At 45.4% G+C, this 19,454-nt stretch overlaps 1 protein-coding gene across 4 annotated transcripts in view; it reads right to left on the reverse strand.

Moving 5' to 3' along the window:
* The window catches only part of EPB41L3 (erythrocyte membrane protein band 4.1 like 3), a 143,281-nt gene extending 124,459 nt beyond the window's left edge, over positions 1 to 18,822 (reverse strand). Inside the window, exon 1 of one of the 4 annotated variants that reach the window (XM_055705039.1) lies at positions 18,631 to 18,822. The gene's annotated coding sequence lies outside the window, so the exon portion shown is untranslated. Of the gene's footprint in view, positions 1 to 10,474; positions 10,556 to 11,614; positions 11,636 to 18,630 lie in introns of those variants that run through there. The other 3 variants (XM_055705035.1, XM_027805020.2, XM_027805018.2) reach the window with 3 other exon arrangements.
* Between the last annotated feature and the right edge of the window lie 632 nt (positions 18,823 to 19,454).

A 19,454-nucleotide genomic window follows, 5' to 3' on the forward strand; every position in this document is an offset into this window, starting at 1 on the left:
TTTCCTTGTACTGATAACATTTACATTTTCCTTCGGAATAAAAAGATTTGCCTTCACCGCTTCTGTTTGTAATTTGCTTTATTTTATCTCTTTCAACATTAAGCACAGCAAGGAAGAAATATTTGCATGCTGATGCAAATCAAAGCGTGAAAGCAATCAAATCAAACAAAAAGTAAAATCATCCCTGGTATTAATGAAATTCTTCTTCCCCTCTCACAACATTAATTCAGCACGTTCTTTTCCCCACCATTGACCAGCTGCCATTTCTTCCCTTAAGCAGAATTACCAAGAAAAATGAAACTTCAGGAATTCAACGGTGTATTGCGCGTTCTAAAAAAAGTTATAAAACATTTTTTGATATGTGAGAATGTGTACCTTTTAATTGAGAAATTAAGATTATGTCCCCGCTTCTCTAGAATCAAAAGCTTTCAGGTAGGTCTTGCTGCTTTGTAATGTCAGAGCAAAGCAGACATTTAAGAGAAGAAGGAAAAGATCATTGCAAATATTACTGCATACTCCAGTCCAATCCAGTTTTATACTGTCACTTCCAAAGCAATCAGATCACAAGTAACTCCAACTAACCTCATACCTACTTTCGTAAGGAGAAAAGCTGCAAACATGCTTGGGCTTCAAGCATGAGGGACACTTATTGCAAGGGCAGGCAGTCTGGCAGAGCAAGCTAATAAAGCCTGGATTACGTGTAACTTGCAAAGTACCCCATAGGCAGAGAGTATTTTTTTGGCCATTGCATTACAAGGTATTATGTCAGAAAGCCGCCTTCTTGGGTTTTGTAACAAAACGAACCTCAAATTATTTTTATGGTGGGCATTTAGCTTTAATAATGCTATTTAAGATTAGATATTAAGTTATATAACTTGTGTCTTCAAACTGGGCAATTTCATTACTTTCTCCTATAAAAAGTGGCATTAATAACTAAGCTTTTAAATTGTTTTCCACCTAATAAGTAAGTGAGGCTAAAAGGCACTTGTCAGCACTGAAGAGCTGGATCCAGTCCCACAGTGGACATTAAGGATACAGATTAGATCATGCCAACAAAACACTTAAAGTAAAGGTTTTCCCTATTAGCTACAGCAATTTTTAAACTCAGATTCAGTAATATGATTTTAATGCTAGGTGAATGAGGTCAGACAAACAAGAAATTACATCAGCAACAGCAAGCAAATTCTTACCAATTTAACGTCTACAAATTAGAGCAAGCTTTCCTTCAGAAACAATTACTGTCTCTATAAGCACAGAAGAAACCAAAAGAAAATCACAATGTTGAACTTGTGAGAACAGAGCTACAATACAATGATGTTCACTGTTATTTCTTATGGGCATATTACGATGGAAGGATGTTAGCAGAACCATCTCTTCGTCAAGTAAAAAAGTAATTTAGTGACAAAAGCAACAGTTTAAGCCGTGAAACCAATCCTCTCAAACTCAGGACAGTGAAGTTGCCTTCCTGATTTCTCCTCTTCTAGTTTAAATTAATAGCCTCTTAGCAGCAAGTTTCTGGCTCATAAATTTCCAACGTCACATGCTACCGTGGCACAGACCCAATGGGTCAGGCAACTACCAAAGACATCAGTCCCTGGCAGAGAGGGAAGGGAGTTCAAGTCAGGTAGCCAGAACCAATGCAAGACTGTAAGTGCCGGCTAAGTCTGGCTCCCAAACCAGCGGGCTCAAGTTTGCACGGGGAAAAGATGGATGTGCAAGAGGTGAACATACGTCTACAGCAACACGGGTGCTGTGCCCACCACGCAGAGTAATGTTCAGGAGCAGACCATACCATGGTCTGAAATACGGATCTAAATTAAGGGTCTTGTCTTCTTAGCAGCCTTCATCTAGTTAGTTGATGCATTAGTATATTCTCTTTCTCCCAAAATACACTGCCTAGCCCTTCAATTAGCTGATGCCAACTACCTGCTCTTACTATCTACTTCCACAGTGCATTGTGTATCTGCTGCCTCTACCACAAAAGAAAACACAGATGGCTCATAAATTATTTTATACCTTAATTTTACTTGGACATACTGAGTCCAAAATAGTCATTTCTTCATAATATTCTACCTGTCCTTCCCCACCCTGCCCTTTATTTATAGCTTTCTTTTTCTTTCAGGTAAAATAGGCCAGTACTAATTACATCATCTTCAGGATCTGCACTACTTGAAACCATGAATCACTTCTGCTCTTTTCCACTCCCTGTCTCTATTTTAGCACTTTCCTCCTCTAATAGGGCAACGGAAGCGATCAAAAAGCTCCAGACCTGATTTTCATGTGCCAGAACCACCTTTCCAACCTCACGTTCTCAAGACTATGCTTTTCTTAATTGCCGCCATAAACTCTGCAACAGCCTTCCCAAGTGCAGCAAAGCATCTCCTCTAGATTACCCTCAACTCTGCCATTCTGAAGTGCAGAGGGATTATTTGGCATTTGCTTTGTCACTTTAGGCTCTTCTATGCTCAGCAGAGGGACTTGGTGGACACAGCAACACCCTTTATTTACGAGCTTCCCCTGGTGCCGCCACCTCCTTGCCTGCAGTTCGGCACCATGACCAAGTCCAGCCTTCCTGAGGTTTGTCCCTCCTCCACTGAGCTTCACCACGAGCAATCTCGGACACAGCTGGGAGGTGCTGGTGCAGCTGTGCTGTAGGGCCATACTGGGGGAAGGGGACACCTCTTCGGGGACCCTCCCACCCCTGCCAGTGCCACAGCAAGCCAGCTCCCTTTGCCGTGAGACACCACCACCGTGACCACCAGCGGTGTCAGACATGGCAAGCATGGATTCAAAGCCCACCTCTCACAGATTCAAAGCAAGAACATGAGGAAGGCATCCTATCCCGCTGCCTGATGGGTGACAACAAAAACCACCTGTAAGGCCTCTGTCACCAGCTTTAGCCTCAGCTAGAAGTACCCCGTGGGCTACTATGCAAACCAGTTTCTAGGTGGTGCAGTGTTTGAGCTGACAGCACCATATTACCAGGCACTCCACAAAGGAAAATATTGCCCTGCCTTTTTGACCTGTAGCTTTACAAATAGGTTTTAAAGGCCTAGCAGTAGTTTAGATTTGGACAAAATTCAATTTTCTTTAAAGAGAGAAAAGGGTTTTTACAGGATTGAAGGGAAACAGAGGTATACCCAAGCTTTGTTTAGAAACTGCAGTGTAGCCACTGCTTCTAAATAGGTAATTAAAAAAACAAACACCACAGGGTATCTAGTGATCTATCGGATCACTGGAAGACCCAGAGGCCTCAGGTAACACAAACTTAGGTTTGTTTTCATTGTCCACTCCAAGAGAAATGTGAAATTAACTAATACGGGAAAGTAAACTGGATTTAACAATGCATTTTGTGGGTTTGGGCTTTTTTAAAATGCAACAGATAAAGAAATGGGTGGGGTTTTTTGCCTACAGAAGACTGTATTTAATAGCAAAATAGTCCAGATGAGCCAGCAGATCGACCCCAACACTACTGTCTCTGTGGGGTGGACAGACTAAGTCTACGCCTATATGGGAAGATTAGAGGTTGCCAAATACACCAGTGGCTCAAAAGCAAAACCAAATAATAATCTATGAGTTGCCAAAAAAGCATGTGTACCTATACATACTCAAGCACCCCCACACAACTGCTGGCTGCCTTCCTTTGCCAAATGAAGCAGCACAGTCCAATGCTGGGAGGCTCTGGGGCATGTGCCCCATGCTCTGCAGGGTTTCACTGCCTACATCCCACTGCCACGGGTGCCCTCTTTGGCCACTGCTCCCGAGCCCCGCGCTGCAGATATGCAGGCACCCCAGCACCCTGCTGCAACAGCTCCCTGTTTTCATGTGGCCGAGGCAGCCATCGCGGCTCCCTCCTGGCACCAGATGTTTCCCATTAACTTTGTCCACACTCTAGCTCACAAGTGTCAACTGGAAAGCCTAGACCCCAAATATTTCACAGATGAAAAAACAACGGGCTCTTTGCCAGAGACATGGGACTGGATCCCAGCCCCTGCTCTACACTGCTCCAGCAACTGGCAGAAAACCAGCCAAAAGCTATATTGGGATTTGGGTTGGGGATCACCCTCCGCCTTTGCAAGGGGCAGGCACCTCTGCAGCTCTTCAACCCCCAGCCCTCAAGGTAAGTGACCACAGGGGCAAGTCACACATCCCCACCCTGCCTCTGAGTTGCAGCAAAGGTCTGCAGTGTCCCTGCGCAGCCAGGGACTGGTGGCTCAGGCATGCAGCCACACTCATCCTGGCCACGGTGCCTGCCTGCCTCTTTCCTCATCAGTCTCAAAGCATGGTTGCAAGGTGCCATAGAGCTCTGGCTAAAAGTTTGTTAATGTGGCCTCAAATCTCCCTTTAATTAGAGGAAAAAAAATGCAACTAGACAAAACCTCTCTGTACCGATTATTGAATATAGTCCTCAGTACAAGTTTTCCTCACTGCAGATTTGCTGCTGTGCCCTCAACTAAACATTGCGGAGTCCCAGCTTCTTCAGTTCGGACTGTAAAAGGTCAGTGGAGAAGGCAAATCTGTGATCTGTCTTAAGTACTTAAACTTTCCCAGTTTGATCCACTTTCAACAACAACAAAAAATAGAAGTTGCTTAGATTAATTAACACCACCTTGAACATATGAATTTTTTTTTCTTCATGCTTCTTGTCTTCTGTTTCACAGCATTATTTATCATCAGGGCACTAGAAACATGAGACAGTAACTATCAAATACTTTTCTATATTAGTTTAAATCAGACCAAAATCTGATATCCCTTTTAATAGTAATAAAAAAAAAGAAGCACCCTTTATCAGAGGATTATGTGTTACAAAAACTGAAATACTAAGAAAACATAAGTAAAAATAAAGTGCAGAATCCCACACGCTTTCTTTAGAGAAGCATTACATATTGGAAAACTATTCTGTTGACTGGATATTAATATCCAGTCCACATTTCAAAGTTTATTACTTCTTAAAAGAACTCCACAATTAGCTTTCTAATTCTGATTTTATAGATGAACATGCTGGTTTCTAACATGCCACATCAAATAGTGTGAGAGTATATATAGGAGCTAACCACAAAATATTCCAGGATCACATAATTGCCATGCTGGTTTAATTTCTTTTTAGCCATGTGCCATTTCATAAAAGGATTATTTTAGTTTCAAGTGCATGTGCAAGACATACAGAGTGCTTCAGGTTGCCATTCCCATACTGACTGTATCGAGAACCGTCTCATTCCAGATAATCATCAACGAAAGCGATGCCTATCCCAATTCCTCCTCTATGTCCTTTATCCACACTGCAAGGGCATTCAAGCAAAGGAACTGGCGTCCAGCCTAATCTTAAATTTAAACACTAGATGGAGCCCACTTCCCAAGACTGAAAAATAAAAGCTCTTGCAGCAAATTTTTACCAGCCTTTGGGCAATGTCTGGCCGTGCATAAACATGACAGAACTCAAACTGCTGCGGTGACTGCCGCTACTGCAAAACACACACACCGGCCAGCAATTATCTTTCTGCATAAAGAGGCAGGCTTTAAAACTGGGTGACTTCAGAAGAATTTCTATTCCTCTACAGATAACATGAGCTTGGTGCAAAAGACCTGCAATACTGGGATAAGCTAGGCACATAAGGATTTTTTAAGTACCATATGACAAACATAATGCTGGGTTGAGAGAACGACGACTGAGTGATCTCTATTTTGACAACAAGCTCTACTGATTCTGACTATGAGAACCATGCACACATAAATTTATATTAAATAGGAAGAATCCTTTTTCAGTTGGTTTGAATTAGTTCTAACAAGAAAGCTCATTTGTGGTGTTTGATAAAATGCCATCTCTCCCCAAATGAAACATACCACATGTTTAACTAGAGATAAGCGAGCTTTGGTGTTAAAAATAGGATGCAACACCAAACCTCAGTACAACTGTTCTGGTGAGAAAGAATTTTTTATGTTTTATTTAAAAAAAAAAAAAAAAAAAAAAAAAAAAGAGCGTGCCAAGTTGCCAAGATCCAACTTGAACAGCCTCACAGTTACTGGAGAAATCCATTTCTCTCAGGCTCCACCACAAACAACTGCCACTTCTGCAGGGTTTTGGCCACGCTCTGGACTGGCTCCTCAATGCAAAGGGCAGGCAGAAATCGCAGGTGGACAACCCTTGGCCATTCCTTAGCTTTCTGAAGGACATGCTCGCAGAAACAGCTAAAAGCCAAGCAGACAATAAAGTTGTGCAAAACCTCCGATGCAATTCCCAGCAACACAATTCTGCTGACGGCCAAGCTATGGCTGTTAACCTTTGCTCAGTCTGGCCCGCTGCCTTCACCTCACTCTTTTCCTAACAAACCTATGATAATAGCTTCATCAAGGTTAAGATAAGCACAAAGGCAGTTAGCTTTACCACAGAGTACCACCTTCTGCTCACAAACAGGGACCCATCCTGCTCAAACAAAATTAACCACAGTAATGCAACTTGCCTTAGGACATTTTCTGAATCACCTGGGAGGGGAGGTGAAGGGAGTTATTACTAACCACCAACTCAGATCCTAACAGCAACTTCCAAGAAGGAAAAATACAGTGCCTATGAAGAAAGGTGCAAGTTTTCCCCGAAAGGGTTCTACTCCTCATTTCCATGGAAGTTCTACACATCACATTTGCTTGGTTCCACATCCCTGTGGATGAAAGCTGGTCTCCAGGGTCTCACAGATTACTGCTGTGATGCTTTGAAACTGAGCAAAGGTCTTCAAATATTTCTGTTGCTAGGAGATCGGGGCTTGTACTCAAGACCACGCTGATGAGCAAGTGCTCAACTCCACCAAAGAGCATGCACAAGACAGTGCTCACATCTGCCTGCACTGTTCATCAAACCCGGGGCTTGCGAGCAAACACGCTGCTCCCATAAAAGCAGCAGGCTTTCCAGCTGTAGCCAGCGTACAGTCAGCTCAAACATTAATACTTCTGTTTATGAATATCCCAGTTCAGTCCTATTACCTTAGGTATGTTTTCCAATACACCTAACAGAACATGTATGCACTCTCAGAAGGGTGGATCAATTTGTGTCTTGGTTTTGTGTTGTGTTTTTTTTAAGCAGTGGGTATAGCAAGCACCTAACATTTCTTTTAAAAGCAAATCTGAAAATAATTAGCATTTGTTTGGCACTTGACCTAAAACCAGAAAAACACACCCATTTACTTCCAAAAGCTTCCAAAAGTTCAATAAAACAGGGACTTTATTAGCAGGAAGAGTATCTCACCAACCACACAAATTGAGTGTCAGCAAAAGGAGGAGACAATCGAAGTACCAGCCACAGTTGCAGGTTTGACTAAATAGTAATGTTTAACTACTTCCTTATCACAATCTGCCTGTACAACTATAATTTAGGAACCTTTGCCACTGTAATTTTCTCTGCTTCATTTTCTTTACAGCTATGCTTTTATGTGTCAGGCTAAATACTTGTTCATCAGCACTATTATCCATGCAACAACTGAAAATGAACGGCTAGGGGAAAAAACAGAAAAGCAGAAATACAAAGGCTTTGCATACGTATAAAAAAATCAAAATAAAAATCAAATTACCCAGTGTAGTATTTGAGGCTGGAGGAAAAGCAGACAAAGTCACGATAGCATCGTCAACGTAACTCTGAAGATAGTTACTGTGCAGGCACACGGAGCAGCGTGGTTACAGTCAAGGTAAAGTTAAGGTTAAAATCTAAAGCTTTTAGTTTCTCACAGCAATAATCCTGATGGCTTTCAGCCTCTGAATATGGAAGGGACAAGACACTGTGGCATAGCAACCTCACCCACTAACCACACTGACCACAGCTGGAGCACAACAGGCAAGAATTACAGTTCACTTGCTATGTGGGTGGAAGCAGACAGGACAGTGCTAAAAAAAGCACAAAAGTGAAAGCCTTTGAAATCTCACTTGGAGTTACTAACTGTACCCTTCCCTATTCACCTGTATTGCTTCCCAACACAAAGAAGGAGAGTCAATCTGTAAATTAAATTAACTCCCTTCCGGGAGGAAAGAAAAATCAAGCCAACAGAACCAGAAATACAACAGAAAAACTGAGATCAGGTTAAACAAATTCATTCACTTGTGCGTTCATAAGCTACATCCTACTAATAGTGCACTTTGCATACTCTTAAGTTTGCTTTCAAGCGTCCCCCGGACTAACTCCATTGTTGCAGGCTTTCTTCCCAAAAACACAAAGGATCACTCAGGGTAGGGGGGTGTCTGAACCATCAGCAGCCCTTTGCTCCTTCAGAAGCCACTGTGGTCATCTCTGACCCCGCTCACGCTTCTCTTTATAGGCTCACCCATTTCACCCTGCAAGGCTGCCTTGGTATCTAGACCACTTCTCTCTCCACGCCCCCTCTACAGGAGCTCTGTTAGGCTTCACATCATCACCCGTAAGCACCCAGCTCGCCTTGGGGAACTGACTCCTGTTCAGTCCGAGCACCTAGCTCGCCTTAGGGAACTGACTCCTGTTCAGTCCAACCAACCACCCATTTTAATCTGCCTCCTGTTCACACTGCCACATATATTTTTGAAGGGCTGGGGATAGCCATAGCCCAACGCTTAAAAAAAAAAACAACACACAAAACACAAACAAGCTACACAAAAAAAAACCCCAAAGACTGGAAGCCTTCTACGTGAAGAATCTAGTTCTCCTGAAGTCTGCTGCTACGAGGTGAGGCTTGTAAACAAAAGTCAACTGATTACTTCTGAAATTTTGGAAACTAGCAATACAGCTACTGTTGGTGTAAAACAAGTAGCGTATAGTTTAGAATGTATGTGCTGCTGCACTTCAGAAGCAGCAAGTCGTGGGTTTTAATTGCTTTGCACCATTAAAAACCAAAACAACAAACACTGAGCGATGGCCCCAGATGGCACTCCAGAACAAGCCCAGGCAGATGCTGCATTCCTCCTGCTACAACAGCCACCACCAGCCTTGCCATTATCACAGCACCTCTACGACCCTGCCACTCTACTCTTCTTCCAAGCATGAAGGCCCCTCTAAATTCAAGTGGGTTTTAATGGATCACAGGACAATTCAGGCTAGGAGAGACCTCTGGAGGTGTCTGGGTCAGCCTCCTGCTGCAAGCAGGGCCAGCTAAAAGATCCAACTGGGTTGTTCAAGGCTTTGTCCAGTCACATCTTGAAACCCCCCCAAGGATGGAGACGGCAGAGCCTCCCTGGGCAACCTGTGCCCCTGGCTGGCCAGCCAGCTGTCCCTGGGGTGAAAAACTGTCTCCCTGTAACCAGTGTGAACCTCTTTTGTTTGAGCTGGTGCCCACTGTCTCTTGCCCTTCCACCATACACCGCTGGGAAGAGTCTGGAGTGACATCAGTTCTGCTCTTTTAGTGGAAGGAAATGAAATAATTCCTTATACTTTTAGCTCTGGTATTTATCTGTTCATGCAAAGTACGCTTTGCTCTTTGATTTAGATTACTGTTTCAGATTTTAACTTTGCTAACTGCATTTGCCAAAAAAAAAAAAAAAATCAAACCAGAGTGAAAGTGAAAAATAAGTCTAAGAATAAACCTTGGGTGGAAATGCTCACCCATGTGATCACATCAAACTTCCCCTGATGTGCTGTGGTGATGGCAGCACTTCAGCACTCATATTACTGCATTTCCAGACATTAAAGCGGCATCTCTTTATATAGGTGCAACACAAGAGCAAATTATTCACATACATTACAAAATAGGCTAAAAAAAAGCAAGATACATGCTGAAGCAAAGCCATGAGAAATGCACTCTGCTAGTTTTCAGACTCAAAGAATTTTGGGTAGTATGTCCATCACAGTAAACATGCATTGCTGCTGTTCCTGGGCACACGAGCTATTACTCTCTCAGGCTGATCAAGACTTCTTAGCACATCAAAGCATGGCAATCTGAAGCAGCAGTTCACTTACAGACCCTACTGCTACCCAGCTACCAAATTACCACATACCAGTCATACAGAACGCTTCTCAACTGCACTCCTAAGCCACACTGCTGAGGAATAAAAGGTATATAACTGGAACTAAGAGAGGAGGAAAATGCAGCCACGCAACAGATGTTCCATCCTGCCTGAAAGGTCATATGAAATGTGATTAGTGCCATTATCCTCCAGGACTCTGAATATTGCCTTGAGACAAGAGCTTTCCGGCATAAGCTATGGATCAATAAAAAGGATTAAGCAGCAATACTCTGGAAACGCTCAAAAGCAAAATATCAAGTTTCATCTCAGATTTCTCCAAAGCTGTGTCTGAGAAGAAACTCTGAAGTTTAAGAACCATCTTTTGGTCTCATGCTCTTTGCATCACTGCAAGACGCAGGTGCCATAGATTGTGCGTGTTCAAGAGACTGAAAAGAAAGGAGAGGGGGAGAGGTGATGCCAAACACCATCCCCTCCCCCACCCGAAGAGGTGTGCACCAGCTAAACCCGGCTGCAATCTGTCAGAGAGCAGCCAGCACCCAGCCCCACACGCACTCCCATGCCTTACCCAGGACGGGACCACCACTGCATGGGGACACTCGCATCTCCCTGGGACAGGACGGGCTGCCAACACCATGGCACACCGTATTTGCCTTCTCCCTCAAATCTTACGGCTGTGCATAAGGGAGGTTGCCACCACACAGGTGAGAGGTGAAGCAAGTTGTTTTCCTTAATTGAGCCTATTAGTAGTAACAAGTCACTCCTGCTAGGTCTAAATAGCTCAGAGATAAATCCCAAGGCTTCTAAGCTGCCAACCACCTCCAGTCAGTGCTCAGAGGCAGCTTTACTCCTACAGACAACACTGGGTGAATACCGCCACCTCCAACTGTGCCTCTTGGAGCAGATCTCTGGCTGATATGTTTGCAGCAAATGTTTTCCCTGCAGCTGTCCAGTCATCTTTAATTGAAAGTCCAAAGTGCCAGAGCCGCCTCCTCAGGGAGCAACAGCAGGTACTCCTAGACTGGTATTCTGCAGGTCAGCTGTCTGCACACCAGTAAAGACTATGACCCTGAAAGAGCTCTGTGCCTCTCTTTCCTTCCCCCCCCCCGCTTTTAATTTAAAGAAAAAAGATCTCACCAGAGACTACTTGGGATGGAAATTCTTTTCACAGAAAAGTCTGGTACAATATTTAACGCAAACACACCATCAACGCATCATCTCTTAAAGTTCACACCACAGGCAACACTGGTATTAGGAAAAGCAAAGAGAACCACACAGAGCTTTTCTGAAAAGCCATCCAATGAATTAATCATTTTCTGTCTGAACTATTCACAGAAACAACTGTTTCTGTTGAATAAGCCAGGAATAAAAAATAAAAATGTTCTAAGTTGTTGCTTCACAGTGTGTCTTACAGAAAAGTAATTTAAGTTATTACAAAAGCAATAACACTCAATCTCATAAAATTACACTATTTCAAATTAATCCACTGCGTGTTAATTCCTTCACCTTTGCCAAAAATAAAACAGAATAAGAAAAACCTACTCCATCAAAAAAGAAAGTTGAAATTCAGTAAGTTTTGCCTGTTGCTTCCATAAAACCAACACCATAAAACCACTTAGCTTTCACCAAGCCCAACTTCCAAGAAATAATACTCCACCTCTTTCTCCCAAGCAAGCACAAGTAAGTGAAACTCATTTTGCAGACTCACCAAAATCGTCCATATTCCAGGAGGCAGCCATTTTTCCAGTTTGCAAAGTCCACCGTTGCAGCATGGTTACAGCAATCAGCAGGAAAATAGGGAAAAAAAAAAGAAAAAAAGACTCTTGAGATTCAATGTACACTTCAATGTACACTACAACACTACTGTTTTCTGTAAAGTCTGTATTACAGAATAGTTTCAGATAACTCATTAAATGGACTGAACATACACCCACAACTCTAACTTACTTTAAAAAAACAACAGCACAATAGCAATGTCATATTAATAAAAGAACAATAATTACCGTCTAAGAAAGCTCTGGCAAGACTGCCCTCATAAGGAAGATTTTGTGAGAGGGGAAAAATATATATTTTTTAAAAAGTCAGATCTTTTACTGTACCTACCCCCAACAGGCTGTAACAGGTGGGCAACATCACATACAGAAAAGGTATATTATTTTCTCATACTGCTGACATTTTTAAATCCTTGATGAGAAGATTTAACATTCGGCAAAGTAGTCAAAAACTGTCACAGGCCACAGCAACTGCTCATCTTCAGAATTCTCAATCAAGGATGGGGAATTGATAATTTATTCTTTGCAATTAAGGGGGCTTGCAGCCCACCTCACAGCTATCTACACATGGTTACACATCTGCAAACTGTCAACAATACCCAAGCTGAAGTAACAATTTTTTTGATGTGGACCTCAAACAGTGTCCAGGTGACTAAACCCAGTGTCACTCCTCCTAATAAAAAGCCAAAGAATGAATTTTACAGCTTTTCCAGGCTCAGCACTGATTTCTTTCGGCAACAGCTCCAAAATGTTTAACAAACTCAGCATTAGTTTCTTTGCCTTTTTGTTTGGTGGTTTCTCTTATTATTACTCCTTTGGAGTGGGAATGCTTCAAAGACATCTGAACAAAATGCCAGTTGCTATGGGTTAACCCAAACAAATTGCACATGTGCACGTAACAGCAGCAGAAGGCGTGCTCTTCTTTTGACCAGAGAAGCCAACTGCATTTGCAAGTTAAAGTCCTGGGTGCAGAGACACCAGATGAGGAGAGTGCTGGAGCCTGCAGTGGAGAGAAGGCGGTGGCAGCGAAGGAAACGCTGCCATCTTATTCCAGCAGCGATGTAACCACCAGACTGACCATCATGCAAATAGATGCCAAGAGGCCAAAGGTCATTGCAAAATCTCTTGCAATAGATTGGGAGATCTTCCTATTTCATGTTTTGACCATCCCAATTCTTCAAACCAACTGTTCTCAGGAATACAGACACGGCCACAACTCGGCAATCTTCTGCTGGGTCCCAGCAAAGGGGCCTGGGGCCAGGGCAGCACTTTGGCCTCCAGAAACCCCAAGGCAGTGTAGGAGGGCAGTGAGCCACCTGCACAGGCCTTAGCACGGTTTGGTTTTGATCCCTGTAGAAACCTTGCCATACGAAGGAAAAATTTATCTGTTGGTGTCAAAAAGGAAAACATAATTGGCACAGTCAACTAATTTGCAGCCCCCTACAGATAACAGCTGATGAGTTACCTCCTCCTCTGTCTCCATGGCCCATTAATAAGATAGCACGAAAGACTGCAGAAGATGGATGATGATTACTCATGTATTTACCACTTTGTTAGCGAGCAACTTTTTTTTTTTTTTAGAACTGCTTTTACCAAAGGCGCCTTTCCAACACCTTCATCTGAAGAATATTGGAGAGGAAAGGGAAGAGATTGCAAAAGATTTGTCTTCATTTCTGATTTCTCTTGTCAGTCTTGTGAACTGCAGTCCTTCCCCAGAGATGAGACCATGCACCACTACTGTCAGTGCGACTGCAGCTACAGATTGCCCTCAAGATATTACCTGCCTTTCCCTCTGCAAGGGAAGCTGACAGTACTGGGAAGACATCTTTACCGGAGCAGACAACTCCAAGATACTCCCAAGGACTGTAATAGCCATTGGGTGATCCGACTAAACACAGGACTTCAAATTAAAGAAAGTAAGAATGGTGGCATGGAACATTAATGAACTTATCATGAGATGAGAGAGATCAAGAGGTCACAGGGAAGTAGATGCTGAATAGGTAGAGACACTAGGAAACGTGGTGTGCAAAAAAAGGAGGAAGGAACAAAATGAGAGTAGGAATGACTCAAAACAGGCAGAATTCAAGCATGAAAGCTGCTGAAATAGTTTACTTAGGATGGGGAGGGGAAGAGAGAGAGGGATAGTAGTGCAGCATCCCCATCGACTGTACTGCGTATGCATTTCTGAGTGAGAACAGGTGATTGTTGAAGTTTGACATGTTATAAGGGGCAGCTTTCCATTAGCACCTCAGAAGGTTTGGGGGCAGGAAATCACAATATGCCGTGATGGGATGGATGAATGGATTGGATTTAAATTGCCTTGAGCACTGCAGCAGCATCCACTGCCTACACTACATGCTAGTTGCTTGTGTCAGAGTCAGGAGCGATACATTAGAGCAAGACCACAGAGACATTTTTCATTCCCCCTGCTCCTCTTCACATGCTATTTTGGCATGACACTGGTTATGAAACTGAAAATGTTGGTTCAGCTTCAGGCAGCAATTTCAGGGTCAATTGCTTCTTCACCAGACACTGAAATCACAATTTTTCAAGTATCAAATTAACTGTGAATGTTTTGGGGAACAGTGAACTTTAGTAGTACATTATTACTGTGAGTCCCCCTCCTCAAAAATTTATCTTGTAATCCCTCTTGATATGCCAGGTGCCTTTTTTTTTTTTCTAGAATTGCACTTTAAGATGAACTCTGCAATTACACTGCTTCCTTTTTGTTCCATCAACTCATTCCTGACTGTTACGTACTCTCCAGTGTACAGCTCTCGAGTGGTGGAAGACACTTGCAAAACCAAGTGAAACATTTTCTCCATTTACCACAAAAGCACATCAATATAGGTTTTCCAGCTGAAAGCTTTTGAAAGTTTCCTCAAAACTTTTATGGTTCAGCTTGGACCCATTCCTAATCCACAGGCAGGGTAAAAGACTCATCTGGCACCAGTGTACCACAAATTATATAAACAATAAAGCCTTAATGAGGTTAGCTGTCCAAAAAACAGAGCTATGCATCTTCCCCTAATACTGACAGTACAATACAGAACAACTACAAGCTTTGATGCTGCAACTGATTTCACTCTGGATACAGCTGAATCACACTGGTACTTAAACAGCATCCCAGCCAATGCTCCACCAAGCTAGGAAAGATAGAAACTAATGGAAATTGGAAAGCCATTGCTGGGGGATGAGGTCAGATTTGGATTTATGATGTCACCTGCCAAGGGAAATTCTAGGACATAATCAAACTTTAATATTTCACTCTCCTATGCAAACATTATTGAAGTGTGAATATGAAAAAGTATTCTTTAAAAACTGAAAACACCATCCAGCAATATCCTTCAAATTCTATACAACTTCAGCTAATCTAAATGAGAGGTGCTATTTTTCATATCAAAATGGGATGCTCATAAACTACGGAAATAAGACAGTTGACATGAGAAATTATGAAATCAGCAGTGTTATGGAGATTTAACATTTAAGTGATACATAACATAAAGCTGAGTTTGGTTTCTTCGATCTCCATTTCAGGTCTACAGCCCTACCTCCACTGCTTGCTATCTGACCGTTGAGACAACTGTGAAAGCTTATCACGTCTCACAAGCAATAAGCTACACAACCGAAAATTCCCAGTTGCTTTCAGTAAAGCAAAGGCAGCATTAAACATCAGGAGTATCAAAATCACCCCTCTGCCCTTGCCATGCAAAACCCAAGCACTATTTGTTTCACAAAACACAAGCTGTGGTAACTCCTCCGACAGTGAGGAACTTCAGGTCTTAGCAACGTTTCATCGGTTCACCCAAGAACATCTCTATGAAAAAAACATACACCGATATTTAATGAACATAGTACGCATATGGATACACATAGAAATACACACATAGATATATAAATTACACTTATTTTATATAGATCGTGCTCATCACCCAGCAGGTGGCACTCGTACCACGAGCTCCAGAGGCTGGAGCACGGTGGGAGGCTGTCAGCAGGCACTGCTCTACAGGAGGCACCATCTTCCTGAAAGCTAAAACCACCATGTGCACAGAGATGTCCACCATCCTTCTGCAAGACCTGAAGTGTCAAGTCCAGAATCCAGGCCAAAATCCCATTAAGCTTACTGGCCAGGCACCACCTCCACCAATTCCCTCGACAGCTGCAAGACTCCCCTTGGCTGCTCCTAATTCTCAAGTGTTCTTGCAGCCTTTACAGAGGAGCAGTATTTCAGGGACTGAAAGGGTTCTGGAATATTTTCGACATAGAAGCATCACATTATGATGTCAAGAACAATACAACTAAATGTAAAACTTACTTAGGACTTCATCACTTCTTTCCACCATTTAAGATACCCAACTAGCTCTTAATTAGTCCCACTAGTAATTTGGGCTTTCGAAGATCTCATGAATCAGAACTGGCAGCCGAAATGCTGGTTTCCTTTGATTAAAATTGGAAGACTTGTTTTCACCCATGACTTAAGTGTCACTATCATATGTACATTCTTAATACACCTCTTCTTCAGCTGAGTGGTGCTTCAGCTTCAGCTAAGTGGGTTTGTTTTTAAAAACATATTTTCCCTTCAAATTCAATATTCCACCCATGTCCCTCCCCTCTTCAAAAAAAAAAAAAAAAATCAGTTTAGAAGGATCAATTTGAGAAACTCAGCTCTGCATGGAGCCGTGCTGTTGCCCATAAGAGAATGCCTTGTGTCAGATTGAAAGATGCTTTTCCAAGGTCATTTCATGTTCCAGTGGGTTTGTTATGAAGTTGTGGAATGGCAGATAAGGTTGCATGAGATAGTAAAGTGCCTTCCTAAGCTAGTTCTGGGCAGTAATGTGCAACCAGTAATCGAGCAAGGGACTTCTATAACATTTACCTCTGAAAGAAACTTCATATGCCGAGATAAATGCTGCTGCAGGAAGGACAGGAGCAGTACTGAGATGCTGATATAATCTATTTTCCTGCAATGTCCCAATTAAAAAAAAGAAAAGGCCATTTTCTTAACAAATTTGCATTAACTGCACATGTTTATGGCACTTAGCAAAGGTTGGGGGGTTTCTAGGAACATCAAGGGGTATATGTTCAGGAAGTTTTGTTAAAATACCCAGCCCTTCGTAACAATGATAATTTGATGTTGAAAACTGTTAAATTCAGAATCAATAGCAATGCCTCCAAGTTACAAGAACAAGGATACAACAGTAGCTCCCTATTAGGTATGAGGACTAACGATTTCCAAGGTTAAAAAGGAAAAAAAAAACCACAAAGCATATCTAAGAATGTTTCTTTGAAAGTCTTGTAGTTAGTTACAGTGTGAGGAATGATGATCCAGTATTTTTAGACTGCTTCTAATATAGCCTGAAAATGGAGGAAACCATATAACGGTATCCTCTTAGCAAGCTTTTAATACTGCTTGAGCCTATCCCAAACTCTGAAACAAGGTAAGCATCTGGCAGCACACCGAATTGCGTGTCACCATTTCAGTCATCGTAACAGGGAATAAATCCTTCCCTGGAAAAAACAGGGAAACAAGCATACAAACTCCAGAGAGACAGAGACTGGGGGTGGGGGTGGGGGGGGGTGAAGAATCCTTCTCAGAGATGGTTAGCTACATTTTAATGAGGTTTAAAGCCTAACAAAGCATCGCCAATTTAGGATCCAAAAATGCAAGCACTTGACATTGAAACTGGCCTAGGAAAGGGGGGTGGGGGGTGTTTTTCAAATCCCACATGAGCATTTTGGGGGTCCAACAGCCTGTCAGGAAAAATCAGAAAAATGGCCACCTAGCACTGAACTGTGCACAAAATGCAGAGTTTCAGTGCTTGCAGTTCTGCACTGCAACCTGCGCTCCCAGCCCCAGCCCCCCGCGCTCCCACACGCCCCCCCAACGCCCCCGGCGCCCCTCCCGGCTAGCAGGGAGCGTGGGGCCACGGATCCCTAAGCGCTATCTGCAATCACTGCCGGGGCTCTATTACTACTACTTTTAATTTCCCTGCTACTATCTCTTTTCTAATGAACTGCAGTTACTACAGAAATGTAAATGTCGCCAGCTGAGTTGTTTTAGGTCTGGGGTTTTTTAAAAGCCCGAAAAGGTAGAGACAAAGTGGGGGGGGGGGGGGGGGGGCACCACTGAGAAACATTAAACATTTTTAACGCTAAAGACGCACTGACCCCACCGACCGACAGCAAAACCTTGCTGTTTCACCGGGACTGACCCTAAGCCTACACTAAATCACCGCAAAAAAGGGGCTTCAGCACCCCACCTGCACCGGCTGGGCTCGCCAGCAGATGCTCCCCCGGCCGCGCTCCAGCCTGCGCAGCGCAGCGGCTCCCTCGTTCACCCCCCGCCTCCGCAGCCGCCCCCGCCGCGCACCACGCAAAGCCCGTAACTTTGCGGGCCCCGGGCACATCTTCCGCGGGAGATGCCGCGCTCTGCGAAGGGGAGAGAGGCGGGAAGGGCGGCTGAGGGACAGGCTCCCGCAAGAGCCGTGCCCGCCTGCGGCACTCCCGTACCGCACCGCCCGGCCCCGCGCATCCCGCACCACAAGTCCGCTCCGCCGCCGGAGAGGGGGAGAGCCCTGCCCTCGGGCACCCCGAAACGGCCCAGGGCGGCGGAGGGCGCGGACGGGACACCCCAACAGCCCAAAGCGAAAAGGCGGAAGGGGGAAAGGAGGAAGGCAAAGAGGCGACCCCGCGCCGCAGACCCGCAGCCCCCGGCGGCCGCCCCGCGCAGCGGCGCGGAGCGGAGCGCGGCGGCACGGCGCCCCGCGGGGGCGGCCGGAGCAGCGCACGCCCCTCGGCCCTCCCCGTTGACCTCAAGCCAAGGACAGCTCGGCGGTCCCGCGGCGCATCGCGACCCGGCGGGCCGAGCCCCACTGCGCTGCACCGAGCCGGGCCGGGCGGCGGCAAGGGCGGCCCGGGAAAGCGAGGGGAGCGGGGACCGGCGGCTTCTCACCTGAGCCTGCCCCGGGAGGTGCTTTCCGCCGCCGCCGCAGGAGGCGCCTCCTCCCGCTCCCTGCGGAGGAGGCTGGCGCGGACAGCCCCGGCCCGCCGAAGTTACGCGCCGCCGCGGAGCCGGGCTCCCACCTGCAGCACCCAGCGGACTCCGGCGGCCGGCACGGCTCGGCTCGGCACCGCGCGGCTCGGCCCGCCCCCCGCTCCCGATTGGCGCCGCCGCCGCCCCGCCCCGCCCACGCCCGCCCGCAGCGCCCGCGGGGGCGGTGGGCAGCGGAGCCCGGCCCCCCCCGCACGGAGCTGGCGGCCGGGGGGGAGCGGTGCGGGACACCGGCCCCTCCGGCCCCCCTTCACGCCCCCCCTCCCCTTTTTTTTTTCTGGGGAATAAAAAGGGGGAAATAACAAAAGCGGTTCCGTGACGTTACTTGGTGCCGTCGCTCCGCGCCGCCGGCCGCACGGGAGCCCGCTGCCGCGGCCGGCGCTGGGAGGTGCCGGTGCAGGCGCTGCCGCCCGGTCCGCGCTAGGGGGACGCGGTCCGCAGCGGGCGGCAGGGGCCCGGGCGGGCTGCGGCGGGGGGGCGCTCCCGGCAGGCCCGGGGAAACCACGGGCGCCTCCGCCCCAGCTAAAGGGCAGGGCAGGGCGGGCAGCCGCAGGGCTCCCGGAGCCACACTGCCCGCCACAGCCCAGCGCCCCACCCTGCCCACCGCCCTCCCCCAACAGCCCGCAGAAGTTTCCTGCTTTTTTGGTTTTAAATTATAGGAGCCCTTGCACAAGTGCGCGTTAGCCACGGAGGAGGACAGTGTATAGCAGGTGTGGGATGGAAAC

The sequence above is a fragment of the Falco cherrug genome, chromosome 3 (genome assembly GCF_023634085.1).
Source record: "Falco cherrug isolate bFalChe1 chromosome 3, bFalChe1.pri, whole genome shotgun sequence".
Classification (NCBI taxonomy): domain Eukaryota; kingdom Metazoa; phylum Chordata; class Aves; order Falconiformes; family Falconidae; genus Falco; species Falco cherrug.